The sequence below is a fragment of the Acomys minous genome, assembly GCF_964271855.1.
Source record: "Acomys minous genome assembly, chromosome: 8".
Taxonomy (NCBI): domain Eukaryota; kingdom Metazoa; phylum Chordata; class Mammalia; order Rodentia; family Muridae; genus Acomys; species Acomys minous.
The window spans coordinates 88489081-88515135 of NC_140489.1; the positions used below are offsets into that span (position 1 = coordinate 88489081).

The following is a 26055-nucleotide window of genomic DNA, read 5'->3' on the forward strand; positions in this document are numbered from 1 at the left end:
TTTTGCTCAAATGACCAAGTGGACAGAATTGGCACCAATTAGGGCTGGAGGTGGAAGCAGGGAGACATGTTCAAATTTGGAGATGAGGGACTGGCTCCCCAGGGATCCAGGGCCAGCCCTGAACAGGACTGAGGGCTTCAAAAAGCCTGAAGCAGGCTGGGTATGACCCCTTCCACCTCCTGCTGGGGTTAACGGTTCTCCCGCCCTGTCCCCAGGGCCTTCTGGCCTGTTGTAAACTACGGGGCCTTTCTGTCCTCATCCGCAGTCATTATCGCTACTCCTCCAAGAGGGACAAAGACAGCCAGGTGGGGTGTCAGCCCTGTTCCAACTCAGAGGCCTAAGGACCCCCCAAGGCATGCAAGCTTTGGTTGCCTGCCACACAGGCCCAGACACACGCACACACCGTCAGATGTGCCCACAGACTCAAACTTTCATTTATTTCCAAATTATCCCTCATGCTTTGCCTAAACACACCATCTGTGTACCCGGGCTACATAGAAAAACCTCCAAAACACAGCAAAACATTCCCAGTGGCTGTTGCTCCAGTGTGTATGTGTTTGTGTGTCTGGGCCTATGTGAGCGCACATGCACGCTTACACATGTGAAAGAAAGAGAAAGAAAATGCATACACACACACACACACACACACACACACACACACACACACAATGTGGAGTGTGAGAAGCTCCTTACTCATTTGATTATAAAAGATTTCTGAGCCACCAGATGGTACAATGGGGGCTGTGGATGCCCTGGTCGCTTTTCTCATTTCTTTGCATGGGGCTCCATTTCAGGACCTGAAAGAGTGACATCCAAGAAGCTATTCCACAGTTCCACTAAGACAATGGCTGGGCGACTTCAGGAACTTGGCTCGCTTTCGCATCACTGAACAGATGTGTGCCCTTTCTCACTTCCTGAATACATAGGCCCTGAGCCAATCCCGAGGCGCTCTGGGTTCCCTTACTGTCAAATGGCCTGCCCAGGTGGAGGCCGAGATCCAGGCTCTGTTATATAATTAGTTCTGGCTCGGAGCTACCACCAGCACTCCCTGACAGACAGCTTAGCTGCTCCCAAGATGGCTGTGCTAGAGTCAACATCAAAGACCATGTCCCCTGGTACCCTATGCAGGGACAGGGAGATGAAAGCTAAGGGTGGCAGTTCACTGTGGTATTTAGTCATTCACGTGGCTCTGCTGCTGGGTCTGTGCTTGGTTTAGCTTTCAATGGGGCAAGCTTCAGCCCTGGGCCTCCACAGCTCAACCAGTTATAAAACAACAGGCTCTGAGCTCTGTGTAGGATTCTCCACTGGAAGATACACTACGTAAGATGCTCCGTGCTGACACTCCTTGTGGGATATATATAGGATACCACACACCCTCTTTATGGAGAACCAGCTCAGTGTCCCCATAAGCCCAGCAGTGCAGGTCTCCAAGAGGACCATGGTGGTGGGCGTGGGGAGAGCCTTGCACAGGATCCATGGGCTGAGGAAGAGCACAATCAGCCACATGCTCACCCCTGCCTCTGCATGGGCCCCTCTTCCTCCTGCTCCCCCGCCCCCTCTCTGAGTGCCCCACCCTTCTCCGAAGCAAGAGGATTTTAGATGTCACTAGAGATCCATCTAAATGTCCTTTTGCAAGAACTGGGTCCGTTTCTGTCCTGCAACTTTAGTTCAGTACAGCTCCAGCCTAACCCTGCAAGCCCAGCATTGGACATATGCAACCCAGTGTCCGTGGCCAAAGCTAGTGAAAGCTAAAAACCCATTCTGAGTCTTGGGGCAGGTAACAGTGCTTTCAGCTCTTCACATGTTGGTCTGAATTACCACCCGGCTGTCTCATCCCAGGAAGAAAGCCATGACAGGAGGCCATGTCCTTTTAGCCAAAGGGTAGGAGAAGAGGAGGTAAGAAAGCTGAGTGGTGTGTTGGGGGGCAGGGCGTGCCTCTGTTTGGAGATAGGGTACGTGCTGTGCTGTAGGGGAGGGGGAAGTCTCTGTCCTGGCCAGGAAGGCGTAAAAGGGAGGGGAGGGACAAAGATGGCAAGGGAGCAATGTTCCCCTTATTTTAAAACTGTCGCCTTGGAAAGCTAGAGCAATGGCTCCGCAGTTATGAGCCATTAGCTGCTCCTTGCAGAGGCCCTGATTCAGGATCCCAGAAGCCACACCCGGCGGCTCACAGCTGTCTAGAACTCCATTTCCATGGGATCTTATGTCCTCCTCTGGCCTCTGATGGCACTGCACTCACACACACATACCCGCACACATAGATACATAATTGTAAAATAAAAATAGGGCTGGAGAGAAGGCTCAGTGGTTAGAAGCACTTACTGCTCTTGCAGAGGAACCTGGTTTGATTTCTGGTGCCCCCCCCCCCATCAGGTAGCCTGTAACTCCAGTTCTAGAAGAATCTGCTGGCTCTGGCCTCTGCAGGCACCTACACACAAGTGCACCCACACAGACACACAGACACACCAGACAAGCATGCACACACATACACACACACATACATACCCCATAATTAAAATAAAATAATTAAATATTAAAATTCTCACTCAAACTCTAGATCTTCTTTTAGGAAAGAAAATGTCCACCTCTTGTTCGTCCTCGTTTCCCTCCCACTCCACTCCTCCTCCTTCTCCTGTTACTCTCCCTCCTCCCCCTCTTCCTCCTTTCCTCCTCCTTCTCCTGTTACTCTCCCTCCTCCCCCTCTTATCCTCCCTCCCCTCATCTTTCTTTCCCCCCCTCCCTCCCCTCCATCTCCTCCTTCTTCCTCCTCCCTTCTTCTCCCCTCCCGTCCGACACTGGTCCCTGCTTTGATTGAAGATAACACCTGCTCTGATCCCTACAGAAAGACACTCCTCCTGACTAGTGGGGTTCCCAGTCCTAGGGGGTAACATTCTGGGGGCGATCAGAGCCCCAGTTTTGTTTGCTTGTTTGTTTTGCTTTTGCTTTTTTGAGACAGGGTTTCTCTTTGTAGCCTTGGCTGTCCTGGACTTGCTTTGTCGACCAGGCTGGCCTCGAACTCACAGAGATCCACCTGCCTCTGCCTCCTTGAGTGCTGGGAATACAGGCGTGCACCACTGTACCTGGCTCAGAGCCCTAGTTTTTTTTTTTTTTCTTTTTTTTTAAATTAAATTTTATTTTTTTTATTTTTATTAATTTATTCATATTACATCTTAATTGTTAGCCCATCCCTTGTATCCTCCCATTCCTCCCTCCCTCCCGCTTCCCCTTCTACTCCCTTCCCCTATGTCTGTGACTGAGGGGGACCTCCTCCCCTTGTACATGCTCCTAGGGTATCGAGTCTCTTCTTGGTGACCTATTGTCCTTCCTCTGAGTGCCCCCAGGCCTCCCCATCCAAGGGACATGGTCCAATATGGGGCACCATAGTTTGTGTGAAAGTCAGATCTCCTTCTCCACTTAATGGTGGAGAATGTCCTGCCCATCGGCTAGACTGGGTAGGGGTTTGAAGTTTACTGCCTATATTTTCCTTGGCTGGTGCCATAGTTTGAGGAGGACCCCCGGGCCAAGACCCGCCTGTAGTTTTCCAGGACCCTCTGGATACTTCTATTTCCTCATTCTCCCTAGAGCCCTAGTTTTAAACTGACTTTAGTTCAAGTCAGTTTGAAGTGTTCTTTAATTGCAGAACCCAGCCCATAATACACTTGGGGCCCCTTGTCTTTGAAGATAGACTTCTAAACTGTAGAGGGCAAAGCAGAGGTGAGCTCTGCCAGGCATGGGGGAAAGTGTAGATGCAGAGGCCTGTAGTGAAACTCACCAGCCCACACAGTGCAAGGCGGCTTCCTGAATTACTTGGGTCACAGGGAAGCCTGGCCGCAGCAAAGATGCACAGGGATGTTTAGCAACCACTAGCGCAGTCATTTTGACACTGGGAAAACAGCATGCTGATCACACCAGCTTCAGTATGGCTGGCTCCACATGGACATGCGGTCTCAGAGGAGCCCGGGGCAGGAAGGAGAACAGCTCCCATACTCATGACTACATGGAGGGCAGTTCTCGCCACAGTGGCAGAGCACCGGTTTCCACACTGAGCCTCAAGCCGACCTCAAAGGCGAGGCCGACTATCTGTAAAGCTCCCACTTCCGTATCATGGCCTGTCTCTAAGAGGCGGGTGGAGACCTCCGAGAAGAGGTACAAACGCCACTTCCAGGCCAGGAACTTCCCAGGCTAGGAACGAACTGTACCTCCCCTCTCGTGGAAATCTGGGGAGGAAGACAAAACAAAACCCAAGTAGAGATTGATGGGACCCACAGAAAGGCACTTAAGGCATGTCTTGGTCCAATCCCAAGGCCCAGGCACCTTAGCACATGCTGTTCCTAGTGTCTGGAACACACGTGGCTGAGCCCCTCCCTTCAACAGTGTGCTGTGCTTCCCCCAGAGGGTTTTCTCCCCATGGCCCAGGCTGGTGACTCTGTTCTGGGGTCTTGCCATCTACACATATGCTCTCCCATTGGCTGAGCAAAGAAGACCAAGGGCGGTGTCCAGGATCTAGGGTCAGCCAGTCTTGACTAACAGCAGGGTGTTGCCGGCCAGACGGTGCAGAGGTTCCATCATGGGGCCCCCTGCTCCACCCAGCACTCACTCGGTCGATGCCAAGTTCTTGATGTTTCTCAGCAATGTACAAACTGTCTCTCATCCTTTCCAGCTCCAACAGGCCGGGGTGATTTACAATAAAGGACCCTTCAACTCCCAAAGCTCCCAACCCTTATCACGGCCAAGGCTGACCCCGGGGAACCCTAAGGTACCCAGTGGCAAGTCTGTCTCATGACTTCTACTACAAATCTGGACCAGAGGGTTGCTGGAGACACTGTCCAGGACAGCTGGTTTGAAATAGAACTCCTAGAGAATCTGTCCCTGGTGTATGATGCGGAGCTTAGCTCAGTGGACCACACCCTGTAATTTATTGCAAATCAATTACACATCGATGCCAAATCTAGAATTTAGGACAGGAGCTTTGTGGGGGGTGGGGGGGCAAAGAGCGGGGATGCTTTAACCCAGAGGAAAGGAGGTCAAGGCTCATGTGACCTGGCGGTGTGTTCAAGAGAGCTCTGCTTTTCCTAAGGGACAGAGACTACACAGAGCATGGAGACAGGCACACAGGGACCTGATGCTTCCGTAAGCTGCAGCAGGCCCCTCCCCAGCCCTGAGAGCTGAGCCAGAATTTGAACGGCCATTGCTATAGGCATTCAGAGTGCGGGAGCAGAGCTCTGGCCTGTGTTGGACCTGCTCTATGCCCTCTAGACTGTGCCCCTTAGTTCAGTCCCTTCCATGCCTCGTCCTCCTGTACCCACAGAGTACTGCCTCCCGGGGAGGCCAGTGCCTGCTGCTGCTGACCTCTGAGTTCACCCTCTCCTATGGTAAAGGACATTCGGAGTCACTAGGTATGAAAAGCACACTAATGACTGGAACATTCCTCTAGAGAGTCCCGGAAACACTATGCCTACGTCACAGCTTCTAGCACAGGGTTTACACTGTCCTGCCCTATCTTCCATGGCCGAGTCCCAAGCTATACCGAGAACGATTAGCCCAGGAACACTTGCTCCCTCCCGTTCACATGAGGACACCTGGCTCGGAGAGACCAAGACCAGCTGCGATGCCACTCAGCTGGGTAAGCACTCACAGGCATCCTCAGCTCTGTGACTGACTTCTTGAAGGAGCACAGGTGGAGGCAAGAGGGCAACCACTCTCCATTCCATCCCCAGATATGAGGAATTAAAAAGTAGAGAGTGATAAGGAAGATAGCGGGTGTTACTCTGGGAAAACACAGACAGGCAGGCAGGCAGGCAAGGACACACACGCACACACGCACACACGCACGTTGTTCTGGCTGGTTTTATGTGAACTTGACACAAGACAGGGTCATCTGAGAGGAGGGAACCACGGTTGAGAAAATGCCTCCATAAGATCCAGGCAGTCCTGGAGGGTATTTTCTTAGTGACTGATGGGAGGGCCCAGCCCACTATAGATGGTGTCATCCCTGCGCTGGTGGTCCTGGGTTCTAAAAGAAAGCAGGCTATGCAAGGCATGGGGAACAAGCCAGTTAGCAGCACCCCTCCATGGCCTCTGCATCAGCTCCTGCCTCCAGGTTCCTGGGCTGTTTGAGTTCCTGTCCAGACTTCCTTTAGTGATAGACTCTGGTGTAGAAGCACAAGCCAAATAAACCTTCCCTCCCCAGGTTGCTCATGGTCACCAGGTTGCTTATGGTCATGGTGCTTTCTCATAGTCATAGAAACCCTAACACACACACACACATACACACACACACACACACACACACACACACACACACACACACGTTTAAAAAAAAAATATATCTTTTTATAAGAACAGCATTCAAGTGTCTTAATCTGAGCTAACCAAGAACACCCCACACCATGAGACAGAGAACAGTGTCCACATCTTGAAGCCTGGCAGCAGCCTCAGGACCTCAGATGCTCGCTCCAACAGCGGAAGGGCCAACACTCAGTCACCTCAGGAGGCTCGTGAGCCTCAGGGACTGCTCCACCGGGCCTGTTGCTAAGCTCTGCCACGCACAGACTGAACAAGCAGACTCCTGAGTCCTGTTGTGTGACCTGGCTTCCTCTAGGGCAAACAACCCTTTCACAGAGGTCACTCAAGACCATCAGAAAGCACAGATGTTTACAATACAATTCATAACAGTAGCAAAATTAGTTATGAAGTAGCAACCAAAATAATAACTTTATGGTTGGGGCATCATCACAACATGAAGAACTGTATTTAAGGGTCACAGCATTAGGAAGGTTGAGAACCACTGCTCTAGGCCTCAACTTCCCTTAAATACCCACCTCACTTGGTTGCTGGTGCTTACATTTTGCTCTGACTAGGTATAGTGGCACATGCCTTTAGTCTCAGCATGAGGGAGGCAGAAGCAGATAGATCTCTGTGAGGCTGAGGCCAGCCTGCTCTACACAGGGAGCTTCAGGCCAATCGGACTCCATGTCAAAATAAACATTTTTCTCAGTAAAAGTTTCAAGATATAAAACAGAACCTGTACATGGCATGAAGATGGGGGCCCCGCACCCAGGGTCCTATACCCAGGTCAGAGTACACCTCAACTCCTTTGTGCCCTCAAGAGCTTCTAAAGAACTTGCCACTGACATCTCATCACTCAACTGGGGGCTGCTTCAGCATGCCCCACAGTTGCCTGGACAAATTATACGAACTCATCCATCCCCGGATGCCAGGAGCAGGCATGCAGGAGGTTCTCCCTGTTGGCAGGGCACCTGCCCCACCTGCCGCTGTGCTCCGGCTGCCTCTGATGTGGAGCCACTCTCCAGTCCTTTCTCAAGCCGAGACAGCACTGTTAGACTGAGCTGCTTCACGTGGAATGCAAGGGTGTGAGGCAAACTCTGTGGCCACATCTCCAAGCGTGCTATGTCAAAGGCTTTTTGCAAGTTGACGCTGGGTACAGGTGGGGTCTGGACACTGTTTCATCTTCCTCAAGCATGCCGGGAACTCAACCCAGTACTGAGCACAGAGTGGGGGACAACCATCACAGGCACCACTCTGTGAGACCTACCAGTGCAGGGCGACACACAGACATCACCCCATCAAGTCTTCAGGCTACAAAGTGGGAGCGGCCCCACTTTACGGATAGGGAGGGTGGGTCTTAAAGAACTTAAGAAAGCTAACTCTAACTTACCATGGCTAAGACAACATCCCCAGATTCACTTCCTGCTCCCTCATGTGCCTCCCCACAGCCTGTCATATACTGTCTGCTCATATTTGCTCATATGTGTGGTCTGCTCCTCTACCTCCTCCTCTTCTTTCCACATATGTGTATATGTATGTGATGTATGTCTGAAGGCCCAAAGTCAACATCCAGAGTCCTCCTCAGTTGTTCACCTTATTCGCTGAGGCAGGGTGGGGATTAGGGCTCATTCATTCTGCTGGTCCAGCTGTCTGACTTGTGCTGGTGAGCGCCGAGCTCCTACATGGGCTCTGGAGAGCTAGAGCCCAGGCCTTGTGCCTGTACAGCACAGCTGTGTTCTCTACCCAGCCCTACTATCCAACTCAACGGTTTTCAGTTGACTCCCAGGGTGGCATGCTACCACTGCTATCTAATTCCAGGGACATTTTTTTTTAATCACCTCAGAAAGATGATTAGTGGTCACTTTAGGTCCCCTCCCCCACCCCACCTCAGGCAACCACTAATATAATCTATTTTTGGTTTCTTTACATTTGCCTGTTTCATCGAGGTAACACAATATGCCATCTTTTGTGTCTGGCTTCTCTCACTGAGGGCAATATCGTCAAATTCCCTTCATGTGGAAGCATTTATCCGGTTTTTGGTTTTTTTATGGCTGTGTAATATTCTACTGCATGGATCTGCCACAGCTTACTTATCCATTTAACAGCTTACGGACATCTGGGCTGCTTCCACTTTGGAGACTATTAGGAATGTGGTCGCTGTGGGCATCCATGTTTTTGCGCTCGAGTGCTTTTCTACTGTTTGAAGTCTATTCTTGGAAGGGGAATTATAGAGTTACCTGTCAGTCCGTCACGCAATCGTTTGCGGGACCTCCAAACCACTCCTCGATGTGGCCGCACTGTTCCTCACTCCCACCGGCAAGGCACAAAGGTACTGAACACTCCATATCTCTGCTGACACTTAGTATTGTCTGGTTTGTATTCTAGCCACCCCAGGGGGTGACACATATAGCATCTCGAGCATCTGCTATTGTACTATGACACCCCTAAAGTCCGTCATAGCAGACATGTAAAGACAAGCACGAAGAAAGGGACGTAGAGGTGAGAATCGCAAAGATGAGCCTACACCGGCATGTCTAGGCTAATTAGTCCTGCCTCAGTTTCTCTTCTGGCCCTGAAATCAGAGTCTTGAAGTTCCACGGGGTCCCAGAAGGGAACATGAACTAACTAGTCAGGTCCGACGTCCGAACATTTCAGCATTTGGACAGAAACCATTCCAACAGGTCCACAGTTGTCTACTCGGGACATCTCATATAAGCAGAGTGACAGGGGGAGGGTCCAGTAGAACAGCCACGGCTAATTTTTTTGTTAAAGCCATTCTTCATAATAAACAGCCCTTCTTTACAGTTGTGTGGACTAACAGGATTTATCACACTCCCTGACTTTTGCTAAGAATAGTAAATCTGTTCCCCCCGAGCCCGATGCTGGTCAGCAATACCTTAATACAGATTAAGCCGCTCAGCTACCAGCCACTGGTCCTCAAAGGGCAGACCCCAGGGCATTGTAAGGGCACAGCTAGGGCCTTCCTGAGGACCTGCCTGCACTTGGAGCTTCTCGGGACACCCTAGAATCACAGCCTCTTTAGGCCAGGTGCAGGAGGAGGTGGGGTCAGAGCCTTGCTCTAAAGCCAGCCAGGGGCTCATCCTCCAACGGGTAGAGATGTGCTCCCAAGCTTCCTGGCAGACTCAGTCCTCCCACAGGCAGGGCCTCTGCATGAGTTGTCTTCCACGTGTCATTTGGCATCCTCCAGGGCAAGTGATCCCAGAGAGAATGAGAGGAGCTGGGGGAGGTCTCGACAGAGAGGCCTTGCCGAGCCTGCATGAGGTCCTGGGCTCCACTCCAGTGTGGCAAAGAAATGAAAAAGAAAAAAAGAAAGAAAGTGAGGATCCAGCATGGCAGCCCCAGGCTTAGCTCCCTTGTGTCAGCGACACCCCATTTTCCAACGTAGTTTATTTTCTAGACTCAAGCCATTAAGGCCAGGCCACCCCGAGGTTGAGGACCACACAAGGGTGCAGAAAGAAGGATGCAAAGGGAGTCGGCCTCCTGCATCCATGAAAATCAGATGTTTATCACAGTGACAGAACCAACTGCATATGACAACGGGAGGAGGGGAACTGATGCTTGCAAAGCAGCCTGTACCACCATGCCATCACCCCAGAACCCTGGACCACAGTGTCAACACAGACAAGACATAGAAACGTCATCGCATCACACTGTCCAGGCAGGAGACAAACGGACGGGGACAGTGGCACACAAGAACAGCTAACACACAGTATGTTTCACCTGTGTGGAGAGAAGACAAAGCCCACGTGGGTGTGCCCCTCACTCCTCCCTGGGCACAGACAGGGCTTGCTGGGGAAGGAGGGAGGGAGGCAGGAGTGTGCTCTGCTGCACAGTGCACAAAACCAGAACAAAGCAAGGAGGAGGTGCTGGTTTTGGCTGAGGCTCCTGAACACTCATTTATACCTATGCTCAGGAGTCCACAGAGGCTGGATGACAAGGAAACCATTTTACTGCTCTAAAGCTGGGAGCATCTTGAGCACACTGGTCTATGTACTCTGCTTCTAGTCAGTAGAACTCCTTAAATAGACAGACACAAGCAGAGAGAGACACCTTAGCATGCTAATAGGGATGTATTGGGGGTGATTGTGAGGACCTGTAAGAACTGTATTTCTGTATGTAGATGCATATGTGTGAGGGGGGGGGTACCCACCGAAGCATACATGTGGAAGTCACAAGACAACTCGTGGGGAGTTAGTTCTTTCTTTCTACCTTGTATATCCCAGGGACCAAACTCAGGTTGACATGCTCATGGGAAAGTGCCTTTACCTACTGAGCCATCTTGCTGGCCAAGGAGAAGAGGGGGGGCGGTATTATTTATTTATTTGCTTTTCTGTATTTTTCTAGTCTTACCAAAACAACACAACATTTTTGAGTAAAAAATTAAATTTTTCTTCAAAAATCAAAACCACAAGCTGGGTGCGGTGGCACACACCTTTAATCTCAGCACTCAGGGAGGCAGAGGTAAGTGAATCGTTGTGAGTTCAAGGCCAGCCTGGTCTATACAAAGTGAGTCCAAGACAGCGAAGGCTACACAGAGAAACCCTGTCTCGGCAAACAAACCAAAACCCAAGCCAAGCATGGGCATGGTGGTGAACTCTTTCAATCCCAGAACCAGGGAAGAAAAGCCAGGTAGATATCTGTGAGTTCCAGGCTAGCCTGTTCTACCTACATTGCAAGTTCCAGGACAGCCAGAGCTACACGGTAAGACACTGTGGCAAAATAACAAACAAACAAAGCAAAGGCAAAATGGCCAGGGCTGACCACCAGAACACATACCCTTTGAGAGTGGGTGCTAAGAAACTCCAGTTCAAACAGGGGAGCCGGGCGGGGCTAAGAACATGGACCTTGAGCAGCACAGACACTGAGCACAGGAAGCTCTGGGCGTGCAACAGGTGACGGCAGGAAGTTCCTAACCTGGATGTGTGGGCAGCTGTGAGAAGCCCCAGTGCTGGTTCCCTTGACCTGCAGCTTAGGCCCAGGGTGGTCCCTCCCTAGAAAGCTCTCAGGGACAAGACAGGGACTAGAAAGACACTAAATTCCACCCCTGAGCTCAGGTACCAAGTTCTGACAGTTGATATTGGCCATCTGACTTACACTCTAACCCTCTAGCAGGATGATTGTCATCATAGAGGAGTCAATTTTAAAGTGAGAAGATTCTATCTGTCATTCACAATGCTCACAGGGCTGAAGGGAGACCAAGGATAGAGGAATGCCAAGAGCAGGGTGGGCCTCTTGCCCCAGGGCTCAGGCATGGCCTAGCCCAGACAGTGTCCCAGGAACCCCACAGCCTGTGACACTCCCGCACAGCCCTGGCTGAGATGCCCTCTTTGGCCACACCAGGCTTCCCTGAGCCTTCACTGGTTAGGCCATAACCTGCCTCACTCCACCAACTCTGGCCTGCTAGCCTGGGCTTAGCACGGAACCTGCTGAATTGGTTGAATGACACGTCTGTCCCGACTCTATCTGATGACCAACCACTGACATTCAGTCAAGTTCCTCACCCCCAACTTTGGGTTCAAATCCTCTACCCACGTTGTCTCTCCTCAGTCATTTTCCATCCAGTGATCTCCGCCCTCTCTCTTTGTCTCTCTTTTTCCCTCATTCCCTCAACACCGCCCCCCCCCCCACCCTGGCCCATATCATCCTTGTATTAGGAGTTACACACTTTCTACCCTCTTTCTGCTATAACGGAGATGACCCCTACTGCAGTTGTCTTTCTTGAGGTGTTAACAAATGTTGGACCTTTTCCCCTTTAGACAAAAACAAACAAACAAACAAAAAACAAAAACAAAACAAAACAAAAACCCTGGTGTCTTAGTTAGGGTTTCTATTGCTGTGAAGAGACACCGTGACTACGGCAACTTTTATAAACGACAGCTTTTCATTAGGGCTGGCTTACAGTTTCAGAGGTTTAGCTCACTGTCATCACGACGGGAGGCATGGCAGGACGAAGGCAGACATGGTGCTGGAGAGGTAGCTGAGAGTTCTACATCCAGAGTGGCAGACAGCAGGAAGAGACAGTGACACGCTGGACCTAGCTTGAGCATCTGAGACCTCAAAGGCCACCCTCAGTGACATACTTCCTCCACCAAGGCCACCCAACTACTCCAACAAGGATGCAGCTCCTAATAGTGTCGTCACTACCTATGGGCCCTATGGGGGCTGATGACTTTTAAATTACCACAGCTGGTTTAGGAGTTCAAGGGCCAGCCAGAGGCTTAGTGAAGAGAAGTGTGTGTGTGTGGGGGGGGAACAACACTGTCTTTCTGAGAAACACTGAGGGCAAGGCACAGGGCAGCAGCTAGAGTAGAGAGAGGCCCCAGAGAACATTTAAATGGAAGGAAGCAGCCCATTCCTAGGAAATAGGAAAAAAAAAGGGGGGGCAGGGGGCGGGGCAAGGCAAGGAGGCTGGGTAAGAAAACCAGGCAAATATTGGAGGCTATGACCTCTGCCCTGCCCTAACTCAGTGTGACCTGGGTAGTGTCACTTCCCCTCTGGGAAGCACTGTGTCATCTTCTACAGAGGCAGGAAGGGCGGGGTTTGATAAGCAGGCCCAGCATTAAGTCCACAGAAGGTCAGCCTTGCTTCAGCATCTGTGGCTGAGGACTCTTGTGCCTGCCCTTAGAGTAGGACACAGTCACTTGTAATGACAAGGGCGTGACAAGGTAAAAGGCCCCTTAAGTCTCTTCTGAATCCAGCCCTTCTCAGACCCGCACTGCTGGGGAAGCTCCTTGCTTGGCCCTCCCTCAGGCCTGTCAGGAGGACGGAGGCATCATACACTTCTTATTGGTGTTCTCCCTGATGACCAGGGAACATGGCAGCACCTGTCACCTCCATGTGGCTTGGGAGTGGACCTACGTATTACTCTTCCCCAAAGCCACATTCACCCCTTCTTAGTGTGGCCCTTATCCTCAAGGCTGCAGGTGGGGAGTCAGTGACAGTGGCAGCCCAAAGCCAGGCCAGTGCCTCAAAGCAGGAAGGTGGCTCCTGCCTGCCCCTCTACAGAGTGTCTGCCTGGGCCCTGTTGGGAGGCCAAGGTTAGGGACACCTCCCTGTCACAGGCCCTGAGCCCTCCCACATACCAGGTGCCTTGACTGTTGATCACATCGTGCATGGCTCTCAGAGACTCAAGGCCCAGGCAAGCGAATCTGAAGGTATAAAGAGGATGTGCGCAGGTCTCAAGGGCAGTGAGTTAGAGGGGGAAGGGTCCAGAGACTGTCCCACTTAGTGTTTTCCAAGCTTAAGCTAAAGGTTTCTTTGTTTCTTTCTTTGCTCATTTTTAAAGAGACAGGGACTCATATCGCTCAGGTTAGCCTTGAATTCTACATAACCAGGGATAACCTTGAACTTTAGATCACTGTGCCTCCACCTCTAAGAGCTGGGATGTGACTATGTACATGCACCAGCACAGCAGGGTTTAGTTTTTTGTTTTTATTTTTGTTCTTGTTTTTGTTTTCTGAGACAGGGTTGCCTGGCGTAGCCCGGGCTGTCCTGGACTCGCTTTGTAGACCAGGTTGGCCTTGAACTCACAGAGATCTGCCTGCCTCTGCCTCCCTGAGTGCTGGGATTAAAGGTGTGCGCGCCACCGTGGCTGCCTCACAACAGGGTTTATATGGCAATGAGGATCAAATGCAGGGCTTTATGCACGCCGGACAGCTTTCTATCAGCTGAGTTCCATCCCCAGTCTGGGCTAAGGACTACATAATTACGCCTTCCAAGAACATGAATAAAACACACACACACACAGGAGGGACAGAGCAAATGAGCTCTGGTCCTCTGCAGCCTCAGCAGCCCCTCTCAGAGCAGCGGAAGAACAGCAGCTCCTTCTATAAGCCCCTCACAAGCTAGAGTGAAAGCAGAGCCTCAGAAACCGGCAGTCCTGGGGATGTGCAGAGCAGCCCAGCAGGGACAGCCAGCTCAGCTGGGGGCTGAGAGTCAGAGTGACAACCAAGCTCGCTGTCACATTTCCAGGTAGATAGAAGATTAGGAAGAGGGAGAGAGTCGAAGGGCCAGAACAGAGCAGTACACCCAGAACATGGAAAGGGGGGCCTGCTTCTATCTGAGCTATACTAGGGCCTGGCTGCCACCCCCTCCCATTCCCACCCCACCCCAACACCATAAATTGCATCACCTATCCCCAAGAACCCCACTGCCCTCTCCTATTTTACCAGCAAGGACTTCTCAGGGTCTCCAGGTTTGAAGAGGTGACCTCCCCCCAAAAAAAAAACAACAACAAAACCACAAAAAAACCCAAAACAAAACAAACAAAAAACACTAAAGAAGGAATCCAGCCTCGTGCTTGGAGGTGGCACCCCTTCCTCTGAAGGAAGGAGTTGGGGCACAGGGTCAGAAGACAGAAAATAAAGTCTCCAAGACCACAGGGCAGATGCAAGGCTCCAGAGGCTGAGAGGCTGCATGTTCAGCTAGCAGCAGGCAGCTGGGGACTCCTGGGAAAGCGTCCAGGAGCTCAAGTCCAGAACAGAGATACCAGCCAGTCCCAGAGTGGTCACTGCACTTTGCAGGCAAGTCTTCAAAGAGTGTTCTGAGGCCTGTGTGCCACACACAGGACCAGAGAACAGTGTGCTGGAGGCGACAGGAGGGAAAGAAACATCCCTTGATCTGAGAGAATAAAACGAGCAGTGACAGCAAGGGGCAGGGAAGAGGGAAGTTTCCAGAAGCTGCTGAGGAGGCACTCTGCAGGCAGCGGTCTAAGAACTGACACTAAGTGTGCAAACTACCCAGGCCCCAGCAGCCACCAGCTGGCCAAGCCGGGCATGGGCTGGGGACTCTGAATTTCCACATACAGAGACAGGTGAGTCCTGGGCTTGGAGAACAGTGGCTGTTAGCAGGCAGCAGGGGTAGGCAGGGAGCTAATTCCTTGAGAGAACAAGACTGGTATGCAAAGGAGGCCCAAGAATGACGGCCTTGCCTTCTTCAGGGTTAATGGTGGCTACTGCTCACTTAGGCAAACTATCACTGTCACGTGCAAGAGGCTAAATGGGGCTCCCCTAAACCCTGATGTCCAAGTCCCAAGTCTCTGACAACACTTCCCTGCCCACCACCCTGTGACCTACCATCTTGAGTGGAGAATGCCAGGTCGGAAAATAACACAAATCTAGCTATGATGTTGAGGGTTCTCCAGGGAATCAGAATCTGTAACATACAGAGAGACCTATGGAGAGATGATGACGGACTGGTCCTTATGGTTACGGAGGCTGAGAGGTCCCACGACCTGATGTCTGCAAGCTGGAGCTCAGGGGATGCGAGTTTAAAGGCTCAAGAACCAGGATGTTGGTGACCAAAGAGAGATGATGTCTCCCTCCCTCCTGGGTGATGATTAATCTTCGTTGTCGACTGGACTGGACTTGGAGTCACCATGGAGACCGGTTGTACACTCTGGGTGTATCTATGAGGGTGTTTCCAGAGAGAACTGACACGGGAAGACCCATCCTGAATGTGACCAGCTGATTCAAAGTCCTGAAGTCCCCACCACGATGAATTGTACCCTCAAACTGTGAGCTTAAATAAACCCTTTTGTAAGTTATTTTTGTCATATTAGTAAAAAAACAAAAAGTCAACTGATACATTTGGTTAGTGTGTCTACTCAGACCCTCAAAAGACTATATAATACTTAACCCATCCGAATGCTAGCCTTTGCTCGGTCTACTGGCTCCCAGGCTAATCTTTTCTGGCAACACACAGAAATGACACTTTACCAGCTACCTAGACATCCCTTAGCCCGGTCAAGCTAACCCCTGAAACAAGCCATCATGCTGGTAAGCAAGCGTCCCAGCTGCCCTGCATGAAGGAAGCAACCATTACAGACTGAGGGTCAGAGGCATCTCAAGTTCTGTCACCTGGGAGCCGTTAACCTGGACAAATCATTTAACCTCCCTGGGCCACTGTGTCCTCCTCCTAAAGACAGGATTCTGGCCATCACCTGCCCACTGTAGACCATCCCTGCAGAGATAAGTCACTGGTGATGTCTCCCTGTGGCTGCCCCTCAGTGTCACACAGGACCAGCTCTCCTCACCTACAGCTCGAGGATGGGAACGAATTCAGCTCAGGTCCTAAATCTAACAGGCTATTATAAATGAAGTTTCGGGAAATGAGAAGTTACGGGTCTGGCGTTAGCCATAAATCACCCACTTGTGAAGACATATATAGTAAGTCATTAACGTTAGCACCATCTGCAGCAAATGCTTCCCAGAGAATTAAGCGCCCCCCCCGCCCCCCCCCCCCCGTTTGGCTCTAAATAACTCCATTCTCCACTGGAATAAGCCAGGGCTCGTGGCCAAATCCAAGTCCTGCTGAAGGTAAGGCTACCAACACTCACAGATCACTCTGGCAAGCTGGCTCCTGTCCTGAACTTAAAAATAAAACTTAAAAAAACAAAAAGCAAAAAACAAAAAAACCCCCACAAAACCCACTCTCCAGTGTTACTGAAATAAGGAGCTCACATGAATATGACAAGAAAAGCTCAAAGAAGTATCTTGACTGGAAACTCTCAGGAAGCAAAGAAAAGGAGTCAACTCCAACACACTCGCCACTCAGCAGAACAGAGAGAGTGCCGGGCCCTCCCACCAGCAGCCCATGTGAGCGGGATTGACACTGCCCGCCCATTCTACCCTGGCAGGACCACACTCTGTGGAAGGCGAGTTTGGAATCATTTAGCTCAAGCTGAGCAATGCAAAGTGTTCCCTCCAGCCCAGCTGTGGCTGCAAGTTACAGGAATGGCAGGTGAGGCTAGATTCCAAGCGTGCTGTACATGGGACAGAGCGTGAGGTCACCGGGAGGTCACAGGATGGGGTACTGCTTACACTTCCTCTCCTCCCTGCCATCACAGAGTAGAAGACATGGGTTGATGAAGGAATCACCTAGGCAGAGGCGCTCTCTCTGTGAGGAAGAGCAGGAACTGAGCGTGGCCAAAAGCTGGGGGCTGCAAGGGAGGGATGTGTAGCTGGCTAAGGGCAGCAGTCCAACTTCTTGATATACAGAATGGGCTTGGGAGAGGAGGCTGTGATGGCCAGCTGCCCATGCTAGGAACCTCAGGCATCTGTTAGCATGTGCTGGCCGATTCTAACACACGGCGTCAGTGCCGGCAGTGTCTATGTTCTGCGCAAAGGGAGAGATCACAGGAGTATTGTTTCCTTACGAGGGCTGTGGAGAGAGAAAAAGAGGTGCCAGAGTCGCTGAGTGGAAACCTCCCTCCTGTGCTAGGACTCAGCAGGTGGGGGGGCCAGCTTCAAGGAGGCTCCAGGCTAGCCTGGAGCACGGGCCAGGATGTCCTCACATACTGTCATAGTCAGGGTTACCACTGCTGTGATGAAACACCACGATCAACACATCTTGGGGACGAAAGAGTTTATTCAGCTTACATGCCACCTCACAGTTCTTGTCATTAGAGGAAGTCAGGACAGGAATTCAAGCAGGTTTGGATCCTACAGACAGGAGCTGATGCAGAGGCCATGGAGGGGTGCTGCTAACTGGCTTGCTCCCCATGGTTTGTTCAGCCTGCTTTCTTATGGAACGCAGGACCACTAGCCCAGGGATGGTGCCACCGGCAATGGGCTGGTCCCTCCCCCATCAATCACTAATTAAGAAAATGCCCTAGAGGCCTGCCTACAACCTGATGCTAAGGAGGCCTTTTCTCAATTGCGGTTCCCTCCTGTGAGATGACTTTAGCTTGTGTCAAATAGATATAAAACTCTCCCAGCACATCTCCATGCACAGGTGAGGGGTGAGACCCTGGGGGCCAACATGGATGAAGGCAGGTATAAACACCCAGGTGGCTAGTTCCCAGCCTTGTCCCTAACCTGACCTCTAAAGACATTTTTGCCGGACCCACCACAGGGATCTGTCATCTACTGTCACAACCCACGAGTGGCATCTCAGTCTCCTTCAACGCTCATGAAAGCCACTTCCCACTTTCTCATTATCTCACCAGGCAAACCATTCATAGCCTCCTGGCCAGTGCCTGTGGGTAGGAAGACTCCACCCGCAACCCCCCACCTGTGTGGAAGAGAAACTCAAAAATTCAGCCCCAAGCCAGGCTGGGAGCAGAGCTCCCCGCGGAACTGCCACCTCCCAGGTTTATTCAGTCCAGATGTAGCCTCATGTGGGCCCTGAGATGATGTCTAGGCGGCACTGTGTGTGGGACACAGCCCAGATGTCTGGTGACCACCGTCCTTTAGTGGCAGGGCCGGAAAGACAGCTGCACTTACCGGCAGTTCAGAGACTGCGCAGGTTACACGCCAGAGCAACAGTCTACTTCCCACACAATTTAAAAGTCCCCAACAGCTGCTTCGTTTCCCAACTGCCCTCACAGAGCGTGGGGAAAGGCCAGGCCGGTTTCACACAACCAGTAAGTGAACCCGAAGCCAGCCGGCAGTGGCACTAATTAGCCCCAGTTGAGCCAGAGAAAGCAGGACTCGGCTAAAGGCTGGGAGCCAGGTGCACCCCAGGCAGGTGTTTACTATGTGCTTGCAGCTGTGTGCCTTGTAGGTCTTACAGTCACAGGCTGTGGCAGGAAGCCACTGCAACGCCGCTCCCACAAACACACCAAGACAGTCCTGGGTCTAGCACTGTTCCCTGCAAAGCCAGCCAATGTGACAATAAACTGAAAGTCACCACGGACCCACACTCTGAGCAGTTAATGCAGAAGTGGGTGCTGGGAAAAGCCCCTAAGTACAAGAATAGGGGACCATGGGCGTTGGTGGTTATAGCAGCAGGCATAGCTGCCCGCCAAAGCCTGGGACCCCATGCCCACCCTGGCACTGTCACCATGAAGTCCAGGGAGTACAGACAAGTCACATTTTGAACCCCAATATTTTTGTGGTATATGCATTTGTATGCAGGTGCACATGTGTGTGCATGTACTGGTTGTGCATGTGAAGGCCTGAGGTCAATCTCAGGTGTCATTCCTCAGGCGCCATCCACAAGAGACAGGGTCTCTTGCTGGCCTGAAACTCAGTAAGTGGCTAAGCTGGCTTGCTATCAAGCCCAGAGGGTGTACCCATCTCAGCCTCCTCAGGGCTGGGGTTGTAGGCACAGGCCACCTTGTCCAGCTTTTTACGTGGATACTGGACATCAAAATCAGGACCTCATGCTTGGCAAGGCCCACAGAACCAGCCACCTGTGGTAGATATCAACCCCTGGACTACAGAACTGCCACTGTCATCAAGGGTAGCTGGACAGGGTGGCAGGGTACCTGCTTCCATCTTTATAACTCACATTTCTCCAAACTGTGAGCTGAGAACTTCATGGGGCACATTCAGAACCCCTAACAAATGTGATGTGATTTTAAAAATAAGCATTCGATGGCCACTGGGATTTCTAAAGCGAAGCAACTGAGGCAGAAGGAAAGTGACTTTCTCTCCCAAGGAGACCAACAGGTAGCTCTGGATGAACTGGGTCTTGAAATCATGTTCACAAGGTCTCCTGACCCCCAGGCCGAGTCACAGAACCCTACCCTGCCCTGCAGAGGTCAGAACAGAGCAATTCCCCACCCCCACCCCTTAGAAGGACTCTGCACAGGGCCCCTCTCCCTGCAGCCCGGTCACCATGACAACCACAGCCTTAACAACTTTGGCATTTCCACAGCCTCTGATTGATCCAGGGCTCAAAATTAACATGACAATGAATCAGTATTTGCATTTAATTTATTTTAATTGGCCTTTGCATAACAACATCTTTAGGTTTCGCCCCTAAAGAGGAGGCCAGTGGGTTCTCAGCACAGAGACTCCAAAAAACTAGCAAGATGCAGCTGGTGCTTTTCAAAAGTCAGGGTGCACAATGGGGTTTCTCCCCCGATTTTGCTCAAGTTCATTTTGCTCAATATTCTTCCCTGAGAGGACAGGGCCATCGGTGTGAAGCCCACCCTCTCTTTTTCTTTTTAATATTTTATTTGTTGCATGTATGTACCTGTATGCATGCTCAGAGGATAACGTCCAGGAATCAGGTTCTCCTCTCTCACCATGTGAGTCCTGGGGTTTGAACTCAGGTCAGCAGACTTGGTGGCAGGCATATTTACTGACATAGCCATCCCACTGGCCCTTGAAGCCCACCCTTTAGACCATGCCCTTGGATCCTACTGTAAAATGAAAGATAAGACAGGAGCAAAGGCCCAAGGTGTCTCTGAAGGACCACCGTGAAGCTCAGAGAGGATGGATGCTTTCCCACTGGTGTGTCCCAAGGGCCTGGGAGGAGCCTAAGCATGCAGTGATGCTCCTATTTGTATGATGATCAGGTACCCTCCATTGCCCAGGCTGGTGCACATGAAGCTCGGACAGTGGATTCCATCATTATAACTGTAGTTCATATGCCTGATAAAGCAGGGTGCTTCGGAATAAGGCGCATGGAAGTGGGGAGCACTTGACACCAACATCTGCAACAGTCTCAGCTACCCTCCACCTCAGATCCATCCATCCATCCCAGGGGCCAAACGGAGTCCTGAGCAAGACCAGATGCTGCACAGACAGAATAGCTCTCTGGGGACTCCGTCTAGGAGGGGGAAAAGACAGTTTCTTCAGAACTTGCCATCATGCCATGTTGATTACAGGCTACACAGGGCACCCCAGAAAGAAGAAGATGTGCTGCCTGTGGTGTTCACTTTTATTAAATTTGTATCTGTGTGCATGCGCATCTGCATGTGAGATGTATTAGAATGTGTGTGTTCAGATGCGCACACCTATTCACGCAGAAGCCAGAGAAATCCAGGGTCCTGCTCCATTCAGTATACACTCTACCTTACTCTCTTGAGTCAGGGTTTATCACTGAACCTGGCAGTAAGTTAGCTCCTGAAATCCTCCTGTCTCTGCCCCACCTCCAACACTGGGGTTACACACCATGCCTGGCTTTGTTGTTGTTGTTTGTTTGTTTGCTTGATTGTTTTTGGAGACAGGGTTTCTCTATGTAATAGCCTTGGTTGTTCTTGAACTCCTATAGACCAGGCTGGCCTCGAACTCACAGAGCTCTGCCTGCCTCTGCCTCCTGAGTGCTGGGATTGAAGGAGTGCGCCACCGCCTGGCCACGCCTGACTTTTTATGTGGGTGCTGGGGAATTCAAACCCAGGTCCTTGAGCTTTAGCAAGTGCTCCCGCCCACTGCTCCATTCCCCAGCACAGCACTTAAAGAGTGAGTGGCCAATTTCAAGTTCAGATAGGTGGAGGGGGAATGGTGTTCCTAACAGGAGGAGCAGCATGTATGAAGACACAGAACGCGGAAACGGTCATTATCAACATCCATTACGTCCTTCTGGGGAACCCCTCATCCTGGTGACCAACAGAGAGTGGAGGGCAGTAACAGAAAGAGGAGGCCAGAAAGTCTCCCCAAACCTGTCATGATTTTATCTAGCAAGGAGATCTATCTAAGAGACTTGGAAAAGATACATCCTGTGCTGGGCATTTGATCCAGGAAGAACACATTTGGTTACCAACAGTGGCTTAGACAAAAGAGGGTCTTCTCCATGTTACACCACGAAGGACAGGGGCCAAGGCACCTGCGCTCAGTCAGAGTTCAAGAGGCCATCAACGACCTAGTTCTTTTAGCTGTTTCGCTGGCCTGGATCCAGGAACCGCAGCCTCATAGTCACAAAAAGGCTGCCCTACTTCCAGAAATTCTATCAGCTTTCCAGGCAGGATAAGATAGATGCTCTGAAAGCCTGTGGGATTTGGGCACTTTCTTAGGAAAGGGGGGAGCCCTTTCAACTGACCTTGAATGTCTCCTGGCTAAACTGTCTGGGCTTCCCTGGCTGGGGGTTGGGGGAAGGGGGTTGAGTGGCGGGGGGGGGGGGGGGGGGGGGAGTGGCTAAGGTCAGGCTTTGTTCCCCAGTCTTGTGTAGAAGGGCTTCCAGCACTTGCAACATCAGATACTAAGGCTTCCAAAGATCACTTTCCGCTCGCCTTCCCGGACTGCAGGCTATGAAACAGAATTTTGCTACGTTGCTAGGAGAAATGAAACCTATGTCTGTGCGGAGACTTGTAAGCCATGCCCCCAGCAATGTTATTCATAGTGACCCAAAGGGAAAACAACCCAAATGTTCACCAGCAGTTAAGGGAACCAAAGGAGAGAGCCAGAAAGGAAGTAGTATGTATACCTCTTCAGCGTCAGGTCCAAGGGAAAAGAGCACGTTGCATGTGGTATTTACTGCACATGCACTCAAGAAAGCACCAAAGCATGTTCAGTAAAAGAAGCTGGACACAAAAGGCCACAGAGTTGGATGGTTCCATCTACCTACAACGTCCAAAGTTGACAAATCCATAGAAACAAAACATATGTAATTGGTTTGCAGGCCTCAGGCAAGGGAGACTGGGGAGTGGCTGTTAATGCCTATGAGATTTCTCTTTTGGGGTGATGGATGTGTTGTGAAATCAGATTGTATCAATCTGTATTCAACTCTGTGTGAATACTAAAAAGTACAGAATTGTACTTTTTTTAAAATTACGATTTATTTTATGTGTTTGAATGTGCACCACACGAGTGCCTGGAAGTTATAGATGGTTGCGAGACACCGTGTAGGTGTTGGGAATCAAACTCAGGTCTTCTGTAAGAGCAACAAGTGTTCTTAAGTGCTAAGCCAATGCTCCAGCACCACAGAATTGTACACTTAAAAAAAAGAGAGAGAGAAAAAAAACAATGGCTTTTATGGTATATGAATTACACCTTAATTCATTATTTTCTTTCTTTCTTCATTTGTTTGTTTTGCTACTTAGACTTTGAATCCTCTGTCTTCCACCTCCAGAATACAGGGATGTCTGTCTGGCGAGTACCTTGTGTGGTCCTCCTCTTAACAGAAAACAAGGGGGAGGTGGGACAGGAAGAAATCATTTCTTGCCCTCCATGCTTGTCATGCACACAGACCCTCAAGATCACCACCCATGACCACCCACGACCAGGCATGAGCCAGGAGGCCATGTGCAAGGAGCCACAGTAGCCTTAAGGCTCCCCAAACCACATGAAGAAGAGTGACCTCACTCAGTGAACTGAGGGAAACACCCACCTCAGATGCTGGCACAGACACTAAGGACACCGACCCAGTGGCCAGGAGGATGCTAGAGCCCAGCTGGAGGAAAGGAGGAAAGGAATGTCAGTATTTGAAGAGACCTGGACACTGCAAGAGCAGTCAGTCTGCAGCTGATCACTTAGGTTTGCCTTTAGAAACCTGGGTTGGCAGAGATTGGGCGTGGGTGGGTGAAGGGGGGTTGTGACGAGGTGGCTCCACCATGGATAAAACCGAATGACCCGAGTTCAACCCCAAGAGCCCATGTCAAGGAAGGAGAGAACTCCCTGCAGTTCTTCCGACCGACATCCAACACACACCATGGTACACATACATTCACATAAGTATGCACAGAAAATAAATAAAACTCTAATAAAAAAGACTATGGAGAAATTGAGAAGGGGGTCTCCAAGGTGGGCATGAACTGTCAGTATGAAAAATAATCATAAGCAAGCAGACAGGTAATACACAGGAACTGCCTATGAGTCACATAGCTGCTGTATTGTCCCGACAGAGTATGTACTCTTTCTCCCCATAGGGACAGAGAGTTTCCACCCATAGGTCAGCAGGAAGCTGAGAGCCTATCAGCCTCATAAAGCCTATGGCCTATGATGGCTTGGACTAAGTATCCCCCAAAAGCCCATAGACTTGTCTTAGTTGGGTTTCTATTGCTGTGGTCAAACACGAGGATCAAAGCAACTGGGGAGGAAAGGGTTTATCTCGTCTCAGAACTCTAAGATCAATACTCCATCACTAGGGGAAGTCAGACTGGGAACCTAGAGGCAGGGGCTGACGCAGAAGCCACGGAGAAAACACTGCACACTGGCTGGCTCCGCTCCTCATGGTTTGCTCTCTTATACAATCCAGGACCAGCTTCCCCGGAGGTGGCCTTGCCCACAGACTTGCCCGCAGGCTAATCTGACAGAGCCCTTTCCTCAGTTAAGATTCCCTCTTTCCAGCCTTGTCTAGGTTTGTGTCCCGGTGACAAAACCCAATCAGGATAACACTGAAGTCTTCTGTAAAACCCTCACAAGAGGTAGGACCTAAAGGGAGGAAATCGGGTCACCAAGGGCTGGCCCAGAAGGCAACAATGGGGCCCTGACATCTTCCTCCCTCTTTGTTTCCCATCGACCACACTTCCTGTGTCACACGGAGGGGCCAAGTGACCAGTCACACAAGTGACCCCAAGCAAACCATTCTACCTCTAATTTTCATATTACATTTATTTATTTGTTTGTTTTTATTGCCCATGGGAGGAAAGAAGACAGCTTTTGGGAGTGGGCTCTCTCCTTCCTACCACCATGCAGAGCCCAGCGATGGAACTCAGGCTGTCAGGGTTGGCAGCAGTTGTCCTTAGCGGCTAAGCCATCTGCTGGCCCTCTCTACCTTCCAAGGTTACTTTGTTTGTTTGTTTGTTTGTTTGTTGTTTGGAGGCAAGTGGTCACGACGTAGCTCTGACTGTTCCTAAAACTCACTATGTAAACTAGGGCGGCCTTGAACTCACAGAAACCCACTGGTCTTTGCCTCTCTCATGCTGGGTTTTAAGGAATGTGCCACCACGCCTGGCCTTTTAACTGATTTCTCTCAGGTGTTCAGTGACAGAACACTGAGAATGTAGGGACCGTGGCCATAACTCAAACTCAGCAGCCTAGCACCAATGGTGTCCTGGGCCCTGGGTCAAGGCTGGGCACACAGCCCATAATGGTTGAACTCATTTGTTGAGTACTACAGAGAACTCATCATTCTTGCTAAACAAGCTTCCTAGCTTTGGTAAAAGGTTTAAAAGGTTCGTTGTTGTTTTCAGTATATGGTCTCAAAACATTTAAGTGTTTCTGGCAGGGAAGGGGGCGGGGGAGCTGTTAATAATTAAACAGAAGAGGGCTGAAGTCAAATGAGTAAGATAAAACAGCTGACCTCTGCTTGAAGAAAGTTAATTCACACACATTCCTTCAGAAATACCACCTATGGTGGGGTTTATTCCGTTTCTAGGATGACTGGGGTACCCAGGAAACCACAGTGGCATACCTGTCTCCATAGCAACATACCTGTCTTCAGTGAGAGGCAAGAAGACTTCCTGCCTTGGTGCTGGAGCCTGGAATTGCCAGAGGACCCAGCATCAGGAAGAGCAATTTCTGCACATCAGAGCCCTGTTCTTTTTTTTTTTCTTTCTTTCTTTCTAGGTCTTCCTTTTTCTTTTTTAAATTTGGTTTCCTTACAGTGAAGGTCTTAAAGTTATATACAAGACTCAATGGAATTTTGCTGGCAATTGCAGCTTTCCTTCTCCATATCATAAATACAGAGAATAGGCCATAAAGCTGTGCTTCGAAACAAGTCTAGTCCAAGAAGCAATAAGCAGCCACTGAGCTGGTTGGTAGCAGAAGCAAGCCTGGGTCTCCCCACATGTCACAGCAATGCTCCTTGCCTGAGGCAAGCCAGCTCCCAGAACCTCTCTTCTTATTCACCCTAAAATTAATCTTTGATATTAGCCCATTTCTCTGCTGGCTGCCTCATCTTCTTAACGTTCCACTGCTGACTCAATAGCTTGGCCTCCAGCGGATTACACCGCTGGAAAAACAACAGGGAACAGCAGCCTTTGGAGGGACGCCACCAAAAGTCCGGCCTGACCCTAACGAGGATTGAGATGGCCCCACTCCCAGCCAGCAGATAAATACAGTCCGGCCAACATCAACCCACAATGTCTGACTCAAAGGGGAAAGTGAAGGAGTCTCCTCAGGAAGCCTCTGGTTCCCA

General features: G+C 50.6%; 1 protein-coding gene across 2 annotated transcripts in view; it reads right to left on the reverse strand.

The window, feature by feature from the left end:
• The window catches only part of HPCAL1 (hippocalcin like 1), a 105218-nt gene that overhangs the window by 68397 nt on the left and 10766 nt on the right, over window positions 1–26055 (reverse strand). The window lies entirely within an intron of this gene.